Source organism: Pollicipes pollicipes, unplaced genomic scaffold (assembly GCF_011947565.3).
Source record: "Pollicipes pollicipes isolate AB1234 unplaced genomic scaffold, Ppol_2.1 Scaffold_4002;HRSCAF=4701_pilon_pilon_pilon, whole genome shotgun sequence".
NCBI classification, from domain to species: Eukaryota; Metazoa; Arthropoda; class Thecostraca; order Pollicipedomorpha; family Pollicipedidae; genus Pollicipes; species Pollicipes pollicipes.
In genome coordinates, this window is record NW_023596420.1 from 17,633,467 (window position 1) to 17,650,147 (window position 16,681).

A 16,681-nucleotide genomic window follows, 5' to 3' on the forward strand; every position below is an offset into this window, starting at 1 on the left:
ATATCAAGGAAGTCAGCCAGGCCCATGCACGCGAGCAAGCGAAACGCCCTGACGCTCGCAAGTCCACGTGAGGTTTTTCGCGGCAGAGCAAGATCCCTCCGATTTCATCGGAAAAGGTCAAGACCAATGTTGATGGCCCCGAAGCGATGAAGAGCGCCGCAGCCGAGTAAGATACAGATTTCCGCCAACGGCGTAGGCGCCCCGACAATATGCGAAAACCCAAGGAACCCATAGGGACGAAGCCTGAGCGATTGAGGGTGCCGCGGAAGGCCAACAAAGCGGTTCCTGTCAATAGGAAAGGGTCCTCAAAGCAGGCGAGAAGAACTCAAGACCAACGTGGTAGTTCCCTGAACGACCGAGAGCGCCCCGGGCAGGCTAACATGTAGGACCGCGCCCACAGCACGCGGCCCTGCGAGGAAAGGAAAATTACCCAACACAAGTGTCGTGAATTAATGCCCCTGCGTGATCAGGAGTTTCCGGGCAAGTTAAAGAAAGGTCCCCGTCAGGAGGGAAGGGTCCTCCGCGGACGATATCAAAGGGAAAGATCCCAAGATCAAGGCAGAGGCCCCGAGCATCGTGTGTCCCGGTGTGTTACCTTATAAGGGCCCAAGCAACAGCACAAGGCCCTCTGAGCAACGGGCAAGAACCAGAGACTGATTTGAAGGGCCCCTGAGCAACCGAGCGTACCCCGGCATGTGGGATTCGGTATAAGAGTACAAAGCATGTCGGGTGAAAGGCAGGAACCCTTGAAAGGCCCCTGATCATGCCCAAGCATGTTAGCCGATAGTGCCGTAGTACAGCAACGTAGGAGCTTTCCGAGAAAATGCAGAAATCAACGGCAACATGGAAGGCTCCTTAGCCATCGCAATGACCCACTGAGTGGACATATAGGGCCACCGGCAACAGTGTGGGGCCTTTGGACAGTGTAAGTAGCCTCAAAATCACCTTAAACCACCAACCGCTCAATCAGCAAATGATGATATTTGTCTGCTCACAGGCTCTTAACTTTCGCCTGAAGCTTTTCGTGGTCATCTGGAGGCCCCAAGACGTCCAATGGTGTTGTGGGATGTGTCAGAAAACTGCCTCGGTTCGGTCGGTTATGCGTTCAGTGAGAGCCTATAGGGAAGTGAGCATGGCCCAGTGCCCTCCCTCACCCCCTCATGGATCCGTCATTGGCTCGAATAACGTAACAGATGGGGCCTGACAAGAGCGCAGGGCCCTCCATTCTAGCATGTACCCGGGACACAATGCGGAGTGCCCCGGAGCAACTGAGTGATCGCGAGTCGGCTGACAAATGGGCCTGACAAGAGCGCAGGAGCCCCCGATTCAATTACAAGTACCCAAGGCACAATTTGGAGGGCCCCCGAAAGAGCGAGTGTGCCCGAGCAGGTTATCGCATGGGCCCCTGAAAAGAGCGTGGAGCTATCAATTTAAGTGGGAAGTACCCAAGACCCCATGCAGCGGGCACCCGAACGACCGAGTGAGACCGACCAGGTCATCGGAACGAGCCCCCGACAGGAACGTAGGACCCTCCAATTAAATAGGAAGTACTCTAGACCCAATGTGAAGGGCCCCCGAAAGACCGAGTGCGCCAAAGCAGTTAAGCAAATGGCCCCGACAGGAACGTAATGCCCTAAGAGAGTGGAAGGGAATCGAAACAATCCTAGACCAATGCGGGAGGCCCATGAGCATATCGTGAGTGTGTCGGTAGGCTAACCGAGATCAACGTGAAAAGCCCCTCAGCAACCGAGAATACCCCAGTAGGTTCACATATGGGGCCCCGGTCATAGCATGCAGAGCCTTTCGGGCAAATTAGAAGAATCCGTGGAAGGCCACTGATCGACAAGTGTCGTGGCACGCTAGCAGAAAAGGCCCCGAGCACGACGCATGGCCTTCCGAGCCCTTCAGATTGTCTCTGGAAGTGGACATATAGGGCTTCCGGGAACAGCGTAGGGCCTCTACACGGCATAATGAGCATTAAAAAACCCCAGTCACCTCTCTCTCAATCAGTGAGGAATTGTGTCCGTCTGTTCGTGGGCTCTTCACTTCAGCTGATGACTGTTCTTGATCCCCTGGAAGCCCAAAGACGTCCAATTTTGATGCGTTTTAACAAAAACTGCGTCCGTCCGGCGGGCTATGGACCCCTTCGAAGCTTATGGGACCCCTTCGGGGCTTAAGAGGGGGCAGCATGCTGCGTGCCTTCCGCCACCCCTTTGGATCTGCCCTTGGTCCTACACCCAACACTTTCCAGTTCAACAACGTCATCAAAGTGTCATTGCTGTCAAGTGACAAGTGACAGGGAAGCAGAACAAGACACATTTTACAAAAATACGTTCCGAATGCGGTTCAGTCCTGCCGAAACTGGGACAGCCTGTGATATGAAATCCAAGCAATCCCCACAGCCTCAGTAATTGTGGTCAGTATCCATCCAGCAGACGAGCGCCTGGATCGGCAAAAGATATCAAAGAGCTAGAGTATCTTTCGAAAAAAGTTAAAAACGTCCCAAATCTCGAAAAACCCTTCGACCAACTTGGCAAAGGTGCCACATCATACAAGATCCTTAAAAAATTCAAAACACCATATTTTTTAATAAAATTGCCAACGATTCTGAGTCCCAGAAGATTCTTCGGCAAGAGATCCTTCGTGCAGCGTGTGTTGAAGCTCTTGCAGCCTTTACGAAAATTGGCGGATGACAGCCCATCTCTCCCTCGCTTTCTGCATACGCGTGGCTGTTCCAAAAACCTCGAGCCCCATTTTATTCGTTTCAAGAAACAGTCGTAAATCCTTGGGGATAGCATTAATTCGAACCTGAGACAAACGTTGCAATGCCGCTTGTCAATTTCGCGCCAGTTATTTACGCGTCGCAGCTAATGGGACAAAACAAAACAGTAAAAAATAACGACCCGGAAATATGATTTGGCGGATTCTTCTGCGATGAGCAACGATTCCTACTAAGACAAACTCAGCGAATGTCCAGCTTTCAAATATTGCTCCCCAGATTTCCATCGCGGTCGTAACGTAGTTCCGCATTCCAAAACTTCAAGCAAATCACGCTTGGTGACACTGCGAATGCCAGATCTCCCTTTATTTACCACTGCCACTTGTCAGTGCTACTGCAAGACTACTTAATGCATGTTGTGGGTCCTCTTATCGTCCCCGTTGCCAGTTATTCTTTACTCGGTTTGGGTGCTCTCTCTGGCATTTCCCAAAGTATGGGGTTTGCATAACTCATTTGGTCGTCACTATAACTCACTTTCCTTGTCACGACGAATGATTGAATACATGAATGAATGAATGATGAATGACGGCTGTTGGACGCCGGCAACACCCGGCGTTTGTGCATTTCATCGTTTTGCGTGAAGTACTCGTCACAGGGGACTGGGCGGTCGACTGGTTGCACTTTGGCGACGTGAAAATGTACAGCTGCGACCGTTTAAATAAAGTTGATAAATGGGTGGTAAATTCAGGAAATGTATTAGAGCACGCGATGAAGTACATTTAGCCACGACTCCAGCTATAGCATGGACAACAGCGTGTTGTTTTTGACTGCTTTTAAAATACTGACAATTCCGGCTTGACCAGTGAATAGTGGCGCAACCGCACGTCGCATGAACTCGTGCAGCCACATGAATTGACGACGATCTATTGGTCGACGCTTTGAATTTGTATTCGTGCCTTTGCACGCTATGGCTACCGAGCTATGGATAAAACAAAAAAGAAAAAACGTAAAACCGGACAAATCCATCCTGGCCGTTTCTGTGCACGTGACATGTGGTACGTGCTTCTGAAAATCCGGCGCAATTCTTAAAATCTCCGCTCAATTATATAGCTGAACGTGTGAATTGTTCGTCGCTCTGATCCCTGGTTCCCCAGACGCGGGCACGGTCTTGGTAGGCTGCTCGTCGGCTTCACCGTCGGTCAGATTTTCGGGTCGTCCTTGCAAAACCAATGGGTCAACAACGACCTTCCATCACGTGCCACGCCCGAGCCGAGGACCACAGCGGCCTGCGATCTACCATGAAAGACCGCCTCGTGCGCTGGGTCCAAATTCCCCCGTTTCGCGACCCGCCGTTTGATCTGTGCACCGCGCTACGCAAAACGGGACAGACCGACAAGCCGACAGACAGACGTACCGCTAATAAATAGTGTGTAGATAGTGCTTGCGCGCTTGCTCTGCTAAGCGACAGGGAGCTATGGACGATTTATGTATGCAATATTTCGGGATGCATTCAATACCATACCTGTAATTCCCTGGCCGACCTAACCGCTGGCTGCCAGGATGCCTGACGGAAACCGGGTGTGGTGTGCTGACTGCTAAGGGCGTTCAAATCTTGATCCCCAGACTTCACCATGGTTGGAGCGTTGTTATGTTTTCCAAAAGTCCAAGAAAACCGCACTTGCCATCACTGCAAAGGCCAAATCTCCCTAATTCATTTTCTGTTACTTGTAAATACTGCTGCAATGTCTCTGTGTCGTCACACTCTACTCGATAAGTGTGGTTTCTCTGGCATTTCCCGACGCAAGGAGCTCAGGTAATGCATTTGGTCGTCGCTATGTCTCACTTTCCTCGCCGCATGAATGGACGAATGAATGAGTGAATGTCGCCGGCAACCTGCGGGGCGTGCACGTTTGATCGTTATTTTTGAAATGGCCGCCTGCGCCTGGGCGATCAGCCAGTGACGTTTTGGTGACGCGAGAATGTAGAGTTGCGACCGTTTCAGTAAGGCTGATGCATCGGCGGGACGGTGCATATGCCACATGCCAATGGGTGGCAAATACAGGTAATGAATCGGTGCGTGCGGTGATGTTATGTTAGGCAAAAGTCTGGTTACGGTTCCGACGACATCAGGTTGTATTTGGCACCGTTTTTGGAACACTTTCTAAAAATGCCAACGTTCTCGGCTTGCCAAACTAGCACTGGCCCGGCCGCGCGTCGTAAAGCTCGTGTTCGTCATGTGATGCGTGGGCTGGCACGTCGAGGGTGCGTTGGCTGGCACTTAAGTTGAACTCGCACCTTCACGCACTCTGGCTGCCGAGCTACAGCATAAAACGTGAAAAAAAAACTTCAAAACCGTCAGTCCCATCTTGGCCTCTGAGCACGTGACACGTAGCACGTGCAACCGCACGTCTGGCCACATGCGACGCCCGTCCAATTATCTAGCTCAACTTGTAAATTTATTATCGCTCACCCCTCGTGGCCGAGATGTGGTCAGAGCACCGAACGGTTGCTTGTTGGCTTTGTCGTCGGTCACATTTTCAGACCGCCTGTGCAAAACCAATAGGCCGAACATTGCCCCTTCCACCACGTGCCACGCCCGAACCGAGTATCGCAGTGGCTCGCAAGCGACCCGACGAAACCCGCCTAGTGCACCCGCACGTCGTGTCCAAATTTCGCCATTCGGTGACTTGCTGTTCGGCCCGTGGAAGGCGCTATGCAAGGCGTCATGATTCAATGATGGTGCATACGCGTCGCCGACGTGGGCCTCTGAGCTTCCTGAAACGATATGAATCAACAATCTTACACGAAACCCGTACGATAGCCATACTTTAAATATCAGCGGATCAGCAATAATACACAAGACATTTTGAAAATTTCTAGCACTTTCCCTTAGCTCTATGTACCATAAAATGGCAACAAATAGCGCTGGTCTTCAGGTCCTTCGCCCAGCCAGTCCGCATCTGCCGCCCGCAGATGCTGGTAAAACCAACGGCGTCACTTTCTTCTCAGCACGAGCTTCAAAAGTGGGCGTTCATCACCATTTGTCTTTGCAATCTTTAAACATCGACCTTTTTGTGATGAATGCGTGAGCTTCACTTAATAGACGTATGCGGGCCCTATAAAATGCTTAAGCCAAGCTAATAGGCTAGAGAACTTGCAGGCGGCATCGCACAACGACTACGTTTACTTTGATGACTTGCGATCAAAACACAATGCACTTTAATCTGAAGACATGGCGCTAACACATCCTCATGGCACAATGGTGGTCCTCCAATTCTATGTACCACGTACGTTCAACGCGTGTGTGATGTTGATAGCTAAAAGGTGATCACAGAAACATCAAGGTGAAATGAGGTTGAATTCCGAAGGGAGCATGGGTTCTAGAAAAGCGTAGTCAGTTTGTCATGTCCTGCGAGGCTTGCGCCTTCTCTTCTTACAAAATCAGAGAAAGATTACCTGGCGCACTCCTCCGTCCAACCTCTCACAACGCTAAACTGCCAATGGCTGTGGTTAATGGCACAGCTTTGCAGCAGACTTCAAAAAAATACATTTAACCACCTTTAATTCGTTTCAGCAATGCTTGAATAGCTCGCATACATAGCGAAATTTGCGAAAATTGTTTTCCCACCATAGTTGCCTACACCGCAATCAGTGGTACCCTACGCATTACACTGTGCAGAGGCACCCATGGCGCGTAGTGTGCATCACAGCCGAACTTGACCGTTGTGTGCCGATCTCCCTGCCACAGATTCAGTAAAAAAAGTGTCTTAAAATGGTTGCCTGAGCAATGTGCTGTGGTTGAGGTTTTGTGAGGTGGCTGGTCGCGCCGCCTGGTCACGGCCCCCACCCCCGCGCCGGCACGGTCAGCCAGTCCGCCTGCGCCCCTGGTCACGGCCCCCACCCCCGCGCCGGTACCGTCAGCCAGTCCGCCTGCGCCCCTGGTCACGGCCCCCACCCCCGCGCCGGTACCGTCAGCCAGTCCGCCTGCGCCCCTGGTCACGGCCCCCACCCCCGCGCCGGTACCGTCAGCCAGTCGGCCGGCGCCCCTGGTCACGGCCCCCACCCCCGCGCCGGGTACCGTCAGCCAGTCGGCCGGCGCCGCCTGGTCACGGCCCCCACCCCAGCGCCGGCACGGTCAGCCAGTCCGCCTGCGCCCCTGGTCACGGCCCCCACCCCCGCGCCGGTACCGTCAGCCAGTCGGCCGGCGCCGCCTGGTCACGGCCCCCACCCCAGCGCGGTACCGTCAGCCAGTCGGCCGGCGCCGCCTGGTCACGGCCCCCACCCCCGCGCCGGTACCGTCAGCCAGTCGCCCACCTCCAGCCGGCGCCGTAAGGGTAATTCTTGAGCGAGGAATGTCACCCGCTGAATCATATTTTTAAGGTGGGTACACTCAAGCGTTGCTAGAAAGTGGCGCATTTTCTGATTCACAATGCATCTTATTTTGTCAACCACTCCTTCCTTACCCTGCGATATTCTGCCAGTGTACGGCTTTGCAGTTTTCCGCGATGTGTCTTTCGACGGTCATATAACCATTCTGTCGCAGCGCCCGACAGCAGAAATGATCAGTGTAAGTAGGCGTACGTGTAACGTACGAGTGCAATTCTGCACAGATGTAATGTCATGAGATTATGGACGCATCCAAATAAAAATGATTCGAAAGATTCTTGGGTAGCTGTACTGTATTACACATTGAGCAATAGCCTGGGCATGAACAATGAGGTGCAATTAAGAACGAGAGCCAGCGAGATGCACCTCACATCGTGCGACGAGCAAGATGGTTGCCTGAGCGCACCTTGCTTACGAAGCCGGCCGCCACGCTAGATATGTCATACGCCACTCAAGTCAATGTCAGAAGTGTCCTGGACTGTACTGTACGGTAATCAAGAGGTTCTGGGCCTCTACACCGAGGGCTTAAGCATTACAATCAACCATAAAGTCGGTAACCCCAGGCCAACACATTGGAGGGCGAACCCTTTATCCAAATGCTCTTTTCATGTTAATTCTATAAGGCAAACACTGTATTTAGCTGTGCAGGTGCTGAATTATATCATATTCGAGTAGAAAATACACACAGCTCCGTCAGGGGTATCACTCTCTCACATTCATTGGGGGGAGGGGGCTAAGTCGATAACGTTGACCTAACCTTCTCCCCAAACCTCACCTCTCCTCAGAGTATGGCAACTTTAATTTGCGTGCCAGATGTCAATATCATTGTTTCATATTGGGTCCATTCCAAAAATGTTTGCTACTGCGGAATCTCCCAGTCAAGCCGATGTGAAGATGCATTGCTGCGAAAAGCTTAAAATGGTATGTAATCACACAAAGAATCGGTACATCTAACAGCTATAATCAAGGAAAACAGGTGTTGTTTTTCGTCCCTCAAATGTGATTCAGGGCGTGAAAATGACGGTTTTATATAGAATGGCGTGGAGTGACATGTACAAGCCAGAGACTATGTGTTTTGCTTGGCTTGAGCACTGTCAGGGTGTCCCTACGTAAAACAGCAAAGCTGAGCTTGTACGACCTTCTCAACAGGCATGTCGATATCTGGCCAGACAGAGTAGGTAAAGGTTTGCGACCGGACGGCTCAACAGAGTGGCCCGTGTGACAAACAGCACGACCAATGGTTTGACACGCGTTGGAAGCTAATATAAGCAAAAACGGACTTGAACTCTTGGTATTTCAGCGTTATGAGTTAATATTTATCATGTTGAAAAACCTTCAGTATACCAGCCTTCAAACGGGTACTCCAAATACCAGCCAGTAAACGGCCTTCAGTATACCAGGAGACGGCGGTTAGGCGACGTTTTCAAGAGAACATTGATTATGAGTCCTCGCAAAAATAAACCAATATCACCTCAATATCTCTTCCCACTGGGAGCACACCGCACAAAACGTGTTGATTGCATTCCTTGACTTCCGTTTTGAGGTACAACTACAGCATAAATACAGTCCCGACGCGCCTTAATGCGCCTTATCTCCCAGAGATCAATCCTAGAACTTTCGACTGTAACGCAGCACAAAGCTGCTGTGCGGAACAGTCCTGACCCAGGCGCACGCCCTGGGCGGAAAGCAGGCCAGAGGAGTGGAGGGATTATCCAGCAGTCGGTTCATTCCTTCGACGGCGTGGTGGTGAAGTTCGACCGAAATCGAGGTGAGATGAAGAGGTTGCTGTGTGGTCGGTTCTCTAGCATGTCAGGCAATTGGGTGGCGTACATATATCACCACTGCTAGTAACATACATACACCGCCATTTGGCCCCAATGCTCGAGCTATGGGGAGTAAAAGGGTAAGTTCAATCGGTTAAGGCATATTGTTTTTTCAGCTTTAGCCCTAGCTTTTCCATCGGATACATTTTGGGGTCAACACCCACGCCTATCGGTGTTTTTACGTGACCCCTGACTGCACCATCCCATCGTGAGACTCCGGTACAACGGCAGGATGTTGCGGTGGGAACTTGACGTGCCGCAGCACTTGGCACGCACGTCCTACCCTGAGGGTAAGACGCTCTGGCGTCAACTGACCTTCACAAAGCTCGCTGCTGCCGGCCGCAATTCAAGCCAGCCGGGACCAAATAATGAGCGCCTAAAGCGACTCCAGCCCTCGCCGCCGCTAGTACCTGAATCGGATCGCGGACCTTCTATAATCAGCTGCGCTTTTGGGACGAGAAACGGAAGAGAATGCGAGGGAATTAATTATCAGTTGTTACTTTTGCGGGCAATCTACAGCGTTTGAGGAAATTCGAAGAAAGCATCAACACCAGTGAATTCTACTGATGCGTATAAGTGTTGATGTATTATGTCGTCATGTAGCGTGGTCGGCCGGCAGCCTGACCGGCTCACACGACTGCCCGGCTGGCGGAGCACAGACGGCCGCCGTGGCCAGCGCCGCTCCGCGAAGGCTGGCTGCCATGTAGAGGGAGACGCCGTCGGCGGCGGCGAGTGATAATGCGGCCCCGCAACAGTTGGGTTTTGTGCGTAGCCGAGTGTTGATGAGCGTCAGATGTAAACAAGCGCTTGTTTTTGGATGTTTTAGATTTGAAGGTGCACCGTTTTGTGTGAAAATGTATATGAAGCCAAAACATAGGCGAATGAGGCCGGTCGCCTTAAGAAACCCTTACAAGTGTCCCTGGTGTCTGCTTTTCACGAATTTTAGTAGGCAGAGTGCGCTCATGTCGGACAGAAATTTACAAGCCGTTGCGCAGTTGATACAAATAATTCTCATAAAATGCAATTGATAACTGGCTGGGATTAGAGCCAAGTAATTTTTACAGCTGGCACCGTTTACGTTCACTATGTTTGTAATAAATTCGTTACGATTAGCGCAAATCCTGGCCAGAAACAAGTGACCTGTACACCTACACCTGTACACCTGCACGTGCACCTGTACACCGGAACACCTGTGCACCTGAACACATATACAACTGTGCATATGCCGTTTCACGGTCCAATTCCGTTAAGGCGCCAGAGCATTGTATTCCAAGCCCTTCTCAAAAGGTGATTAGGTGACAATGGGTGCTTCCCGACCGATTAGGGAAGACACTTACGACCCAAGCTCCTGGGGCAGCGAGGGCCTATACGTTGGTCAAAGACTACCGATGTCCAACAGTCCGTCGCTCCAGGTCAGTTTGGGCTCTGGGGGCCCACTTTCCAAGCAAAGACATTGCCGGGGATTACGATTGCACTGAATACCTATTGCAATGGTCTGGGTACCCGAAACAATTATGTCCCTCCCCCCCCCCCCCCCCCCCCTCCCATGTCGGTCATTGCCTACAGTGCCTGATAGAGATCCTGTGTCGAAAAGAGGCTTCGGGTCGGCTCTGGGCTCATTTGCTGAGTAGGTACAGAGACGGGGCCACAAGTATCACAAAGCATGTTGCGTGGGATGGGGCCCTCTGACAATGAAAGGAGATACAAAAAATCACAATGATAGAGGTACACAATGTCACAATGGAACGACCCTGTGTTAGTCAGGGGCCCCAGTACTCTTTCCCGTTTCGTCCAGAGGCACAATAGTTCAAACTGGTGTCCGTGTCCCACGGCGGCGGTAAGTGATCATTTACGTCAGTACGGGAGTCTGCGCCGATCCAAAGCTAACAGTCGCGGCCAGAGGGCCTTTCTCGCCAGGAAGGGGAGCAGTGCATGACGTACATTCTGAAGGCTCTGGATTGACAATGGCCCAGACCTCACCGTCGCCAAAATTACAGCTAACAGGCGGTATGTACCCGAACCTGGTATGGCTCCTCTGGCTGGTTCCTAGCTCCTCTGGCTCCTCGACCACAGACCAATAAATGCAACATGCCCCTTAGTGTCATACCCCTGCTCGGAAAAGTTAAGGGCTGTCCTTAATGTTCAAAAGAGTGGATTGAAGCGGTATAAAAAACCCATATACTTGGCGTATAGATGCTTGCCTAACGGCGTCCCTACATTTGTGTATAATAAATTAGTGAGAAACATAGTCTGGAGCACCCACGCTCGCAATCGGAACATAAGCAAGGATTGAGGTACTAGTGATCATAAGCCTGGCATGAACAACGAACACTGGAAATATTAGCAATGTCTCTTCTATCGCGTTGGTCGTCTTTTGAAGGTCGACAATTAAGCATAAGACCTCTGAACTCATAAGAGATTGCGTCATGACAACACCAGCTCGTGGCGCTGTAAATGCTAATGCGTTCCGATTATCGATATGAAAATGAAATTGCCCAGCTAAGATGCACAGCCCAGGCTACATTGCCACAGCTAAGGTATATGGCCCAGGCTACGCTTCACGCGTGATGATAATGATTTGGGCTTTGAGGCACACCGACTACGTTGGTCATATGGCGCCCATTCACGCGTGAGAATCGATGCCATAAAGCAGAGTATTATGGCGCTAGCTGCAGGCCAAAGACGCGCCGCCTGGGAAGACTGCAACGCCTGGCGTTGGTGCGTTTGCCCCGAAAGATTGCGAGCCCCCAGGCTTAAAACTATTTCACGCACCGTTTTCGCAAATAACATCGGAAGAAAGGCCACATCACTTGGCCATATCCACAGCAAAAGCCAAACCCGTTGTGGCCTGCCCTGGTGTTTCATCCACGGGCTTCTCAACATAAAAAACGCCAAGAACTCCTGGCAGTGCCCCTGCCTGATATCGATTTAGCAAATGGTTGAATAGGCCAAGCACAGTGAATACATGATCAGTTTATTCGATGCAGAGCTTGCCTACCTGCCTTCAATGACTGCTCTGTTCATCTTATAGACTTTTGCGACGCATTCTGGACGCTCTGGCTTTCTATTTCAATTAGAGGGCAAAACAGAAAAAAAAAATGCATGAAAACAACCCTTCAAAATCATGCAAATCAAATCCAGTGAACAAATTTTTTTGAGCATTGGGCTGTCAGATTTGTGGTCCTTCAGCAACTTCGGTCTCCCCATTCATGAGTGGGGGGTTGGGGGGGCACCATCATCAGTGGGCCCACAATGTTAGAGGGCCCTTGAGAGTTGATTGCCCCCCCCCCCCCTCCAACCCCATCCAAAAATATGATGCATTGCCACTGCCTCAGCCAACTGCCCATGAAAATCATGCTCACAAATAAGTGTGTAATACCTTATATCTTGACCTGCCGAATTATTGGCAAGTGAACGCACCAAGTCACATTTTTACTACCTCAATTTAATTGGAATACACTGGTTCTTTGTGAGTGTGTGCTTAGTGCCTTCTTTCAATGTTGTCAGTATTTGTATACATGAAATGATTTGGGGACTATGCTTCATGCTGTGCAGTAGATAAGAACACTAGCATCATGGTGGCTGTCCTGTTCATATCCTTCACAGAATTGTTACATTCATTATAATATTCCTTCAATTTGGCTTGAATCATACGGCATTGCTCATGCACCCCTGGTTTTTGCATGTCAATATATCTTAGGCATTCCATGTCTGTGCACTGCAAAACTTTACAAGGGAGAAAATGATATTAAAAACAATGCTGGATAACTTTCTACACTGCTTGTAATGAATGAAAACCAAGAATTTATAGATGTCCTTACAGATTTGGGACAGTATCCTATGAGAAACACAAGTATGCCTGAAATGATCAGAACTAATTAAACTATACCATGGCAAAAAACTGGTATTTTGGCATTTTGCATTACCTCAAAAATAGCCTCTAATTACAATGTTACATGCCATTGTTTTTTAGGCAGAATCTGACCTACTGAGATCATATTTTATAGCACTGCTGACTTTTTTATCTCAACCCCACTTGAAAATCTAAATCATAATAAAGGGCAGACCACATAACCATATGTACGTATCATAAATCCTGCTTCATCCCGCAACTTTATTTCTAGTTGACAGAACATGGACAATAGCCGTGACACATCTTGAGGTTTGAAGGCAAGTACTTAAAATGCATAACATCATCATTCAAAGCAAAGTCAGTTAGTGCAGCTTCTAAAGTACCTATGAGTAGCATATTGCTCTTTCCCAATTACATGTGTTACAACTGATTTAAGGGGCCACATTAATGACATGATAATATTTCAACTGTTTCTTGAACTGTGCTGAGCAAAACCATGGATTAATAAACTGGTGCTGTCTCCATACACTCCTACATTGTTTCCTTTGTCCAGAAATGTTTAACAACTCAGGGGCATAAATAGTTTTTTATCACTTAACACATCATTGAGATAACATCCCATTTGTCCCAATTTAAGAGTCAATGCCCATGACACATCCCAAATATTCCATCCATGCATATAACCTTCGATCCAGGCCATAACTAGCAGCCACCTGTGTTGCCCAAATAGTGGACAGTGACACAACCATGCTGAAGCCGGAATCGTTCAGCAGCCAATGACCATAAAGGCATAGAGATTCACTGCAAAAGTCAGGTATGCAAGAATGAGAAGCACTTCAACGTAATAGAAAAACATGACTTGATAGGCAAAAGCCACTTCCTTAGAAGAAGGCAGGCCTACCCCGCGTACCTACTGCAGCACGTACCTTCAGGTTCCTTTCAGTCCCTTCCTGAGAGACTCGGGGGTTTAAAATGTGTTAACTAAGTTGGCTTAACCATAATTGTCTTCACCTCACTGCCAATCAAACACATTTCTACCACAATGATGCCGGAACCATGCGTAACACGTGAAAAATCGCGACCACCAGCTCAAAGATGCATGATTCGCTACAGATGCACACAGCGCGGCAGTATCGTAGCAATGCGTACTAAACGCCTTTAAGCAGAAAAACTTACAGCTACCATATACTCCATCAACGAAAAATAACTTTATCTCCTTTACTGAAAAGTCTTCATGAACGGAACCACTGGCAGGACAGAATGGACTGTCGACAACTTTTCATACCGCTGTCAAGAAATCGTCACACAACAGCTATGAGCTATGGCGGCATGTGCACTGGAAGCGTGCGAAGCAAAGGCGTAGAAATAGCCCGCCAACTACAAATACCGCCCATAATAGCGGTCAGAAAGCTAGAATCGCTTTTGAACTAGGGTGGGAGTGAAAAATTACATCGCGCAAAGACCGTCCCGGAGAGAAAAAAATAAATTCACAAAAGACGGAACCTTTGCGCTCGTGGCTGATGCTTCAGCAAACAAAGACATCTGTTTCAAGTTGGCATGGACGTAATATCGAAAACCTGACAAAACTGTTTTGTCTTTTAACATCTTAGGAAATTAAAGCGGAACAGAATACATTAAAGCACAGATATGTCATGACAGTGTAATGAGCATAAAAATTATTAACACCAATAATCTGATGCTACACTTTGCGCTTCCCTTGCACATCATTTTTAACACAGCACAAAGGAAAGGGATTCAATAACAACATAACAACAGGAATTTCCACAAGCATAAAACACTCAAGCAAACAAAAAAACTTGGACTCCTATACATCTGCTCATCAACAAGTCAAACACAATACGCATACCTTTGGCTTCTGTTAAGATGGGGTCAGGGAAAACGAACAGGTTGTCACTATTTCCTACAAAATACCAATGCTTATTTCCATGGGAGTATCATAACTATGCCTAACCTAAAAACGCCTTACTTCATCTCATCCTGTCTAACCTGTCTGCACTACAACAGCAGTTGTGAGTTACTGATTCTCGCACAATTCCTATTGCCACTCGCTATGCACTTAACCAACTTAACCCAACTTTACGCTAACACGGGTGGTGTACGTCATTCTGCCATTGGGGCGGCGGCGTTTGTGGTCGTCTATTCCTCTGCATTAGTCCGTTGCCAGAGTAAAAGAATGCATAACTAATCGTTTAGGAAATGTAGGGACTAGTTTCACTGAAGATAGGATAAATGTGATAGATAGGTCAGATAGGGTCATTGAAGCCGATCCCACAAAACATAGTGTGATTTTGCAATTTTACCATGCACTTAACGCTATTGATGCTTAACATGGTGTTTGTCCTATTTGGCTGTTCCACTTTGCTCCATTGCCTTACAAGATTTTCTGCAGTGCTTGAGTTTCTGTCAGTCTCTGGCATCTTTGACCACCAGTAGTTTCTACCGCCGGTTTTTATCGATGCCAGCAACCAGCTTGCAGCGTTTTGCGTTTGCGTTACCTGGCACCCGGCTTGCGACAACCTTGATGTGTGGCACGTGGCTCGTGCTGAACTTCTTTGTGGCGGAATGTTTGTGGTGGATTGCTGTGGTGTCCAGTTCATATTTCGGGTCAGTATCGCTCGTTATCAGTATCGCTAATCATTCAGAAGTGCGAATGAGTCGATTTCACGCTGACTGAGGCAAGATGTTGTTGCGTCTGTGGTTGACCGTGACCGTACCGAAGTCAGAGACACCTGTCTGAGCACATGGCACGTCACACGCTTTATTCTTCGGCTTAAGTATCGGTTTGATCGATTTGGCGCCTCGCGCTCACAGACCTGAAATCGATCAATGTTCAAAATCTTTTCTTCCCGCCCTGTGCTCCAAAACCGAGTAAAAATGGGGGGAAGGACTGGGCGAAAGGTGGTTAGATAGAACCTTTGGAACCAGAGGAAGTGGGTTGCTGAAGTTTAGACGGTGTATCACGCTGGAACACCCCAATGTCCGTCTCGGTGGCTCAGTTGGTTACAGCGGTTGTCTTCCGATCCACCAACCCGAGGCAGGGCGTGTTCGAGTCGGTTTAGGGCGCTCGCTATTTGCCCTCGACGGGTATGGCCTGCGGCCGGTGGCAGCGATCGCGCTAAGGTCAGTTGACGTCAGAGGGCAAGACGGACCGTGCCGAGCATTGCGGCACGTTAAGCTTTCGCCACTAAATTTTGGCCGTTGCCTGGAATTGCGCCATCGAATGTTGGGGTCAGGGCTCACACAAGCACGGCTTCGTCAGCGCTGATCCCAGAAATTCATCCATTCAAAGGGTTCATATCAAAATTTACCAGAAAAGAATGTTAAGCACTTTGCCCATGCATATTCAGGACGGTGAACAAGAAAGCATGACCACCGCGGCGCATAGCAAGCCATTGGTGTGAACATCGTGTGCTGTGCCAGGCTGACTGGAGACGTCCGACCCGGGCTCCGCCACAGACGTTCGTCCGTCATGGAGAGCCAAAATACTCGGCCTTATATATTGGGCCGCCGCGGTGGTGAGCAGCGGCTACATGCAAACACCTCATCCCGTGGGTCGTCAAGGAGGTTGTCAAGCAGGCCAGGTCGACCAGGTATGTGGAGACGTGCCTGAGTGGACAGGAGGACATGCGGCATGTCGGCCATCCGGTGCGCCCAGCAGCCATCAAAAAAAGACGGCAATCGGTGTCCAGACAGTGCGTTATGCGTGAAGAGGTATGTTGGATTTAAGGGGAGTGTTTCACATTTGAAGATGGTAAGCAAGCATGATGTATGATGAAGCTAGCTCACTTATAAGCATTGGCATACTTTTAATTGAAAAAGCCTGCTCTAAACAGCGCTCTGGCAATCGCTCTCAAGAACGCCAGATGTGAACGCCCCGAC

At 49.4% G+C, this 16,681-nt stretch overlaps 1 protein-coding gene across 1 annotated transcript in view; it reads right to left on the bottom strand.

Moving 5' to 3' along the window:
* LOC119094178 (TBC1 domain family member 4) overlaps positions 1–13,853 on the bottom strand; it is a 101,127-nt gene extending 87,274 nt beyond the window's left edge. Inside the window, exon 1 of the mRNA XM_037217253.1 lies at positions 13,708–13,853. The gene's annotated coding sequence lies outside the window, so the exon portion shown is untranslated. The remainder of the gene's footprint in view (positions 1–13,707) is intronic.
* Positions 13,854–16,681: the final 2,828 nt, after the last annotated feature.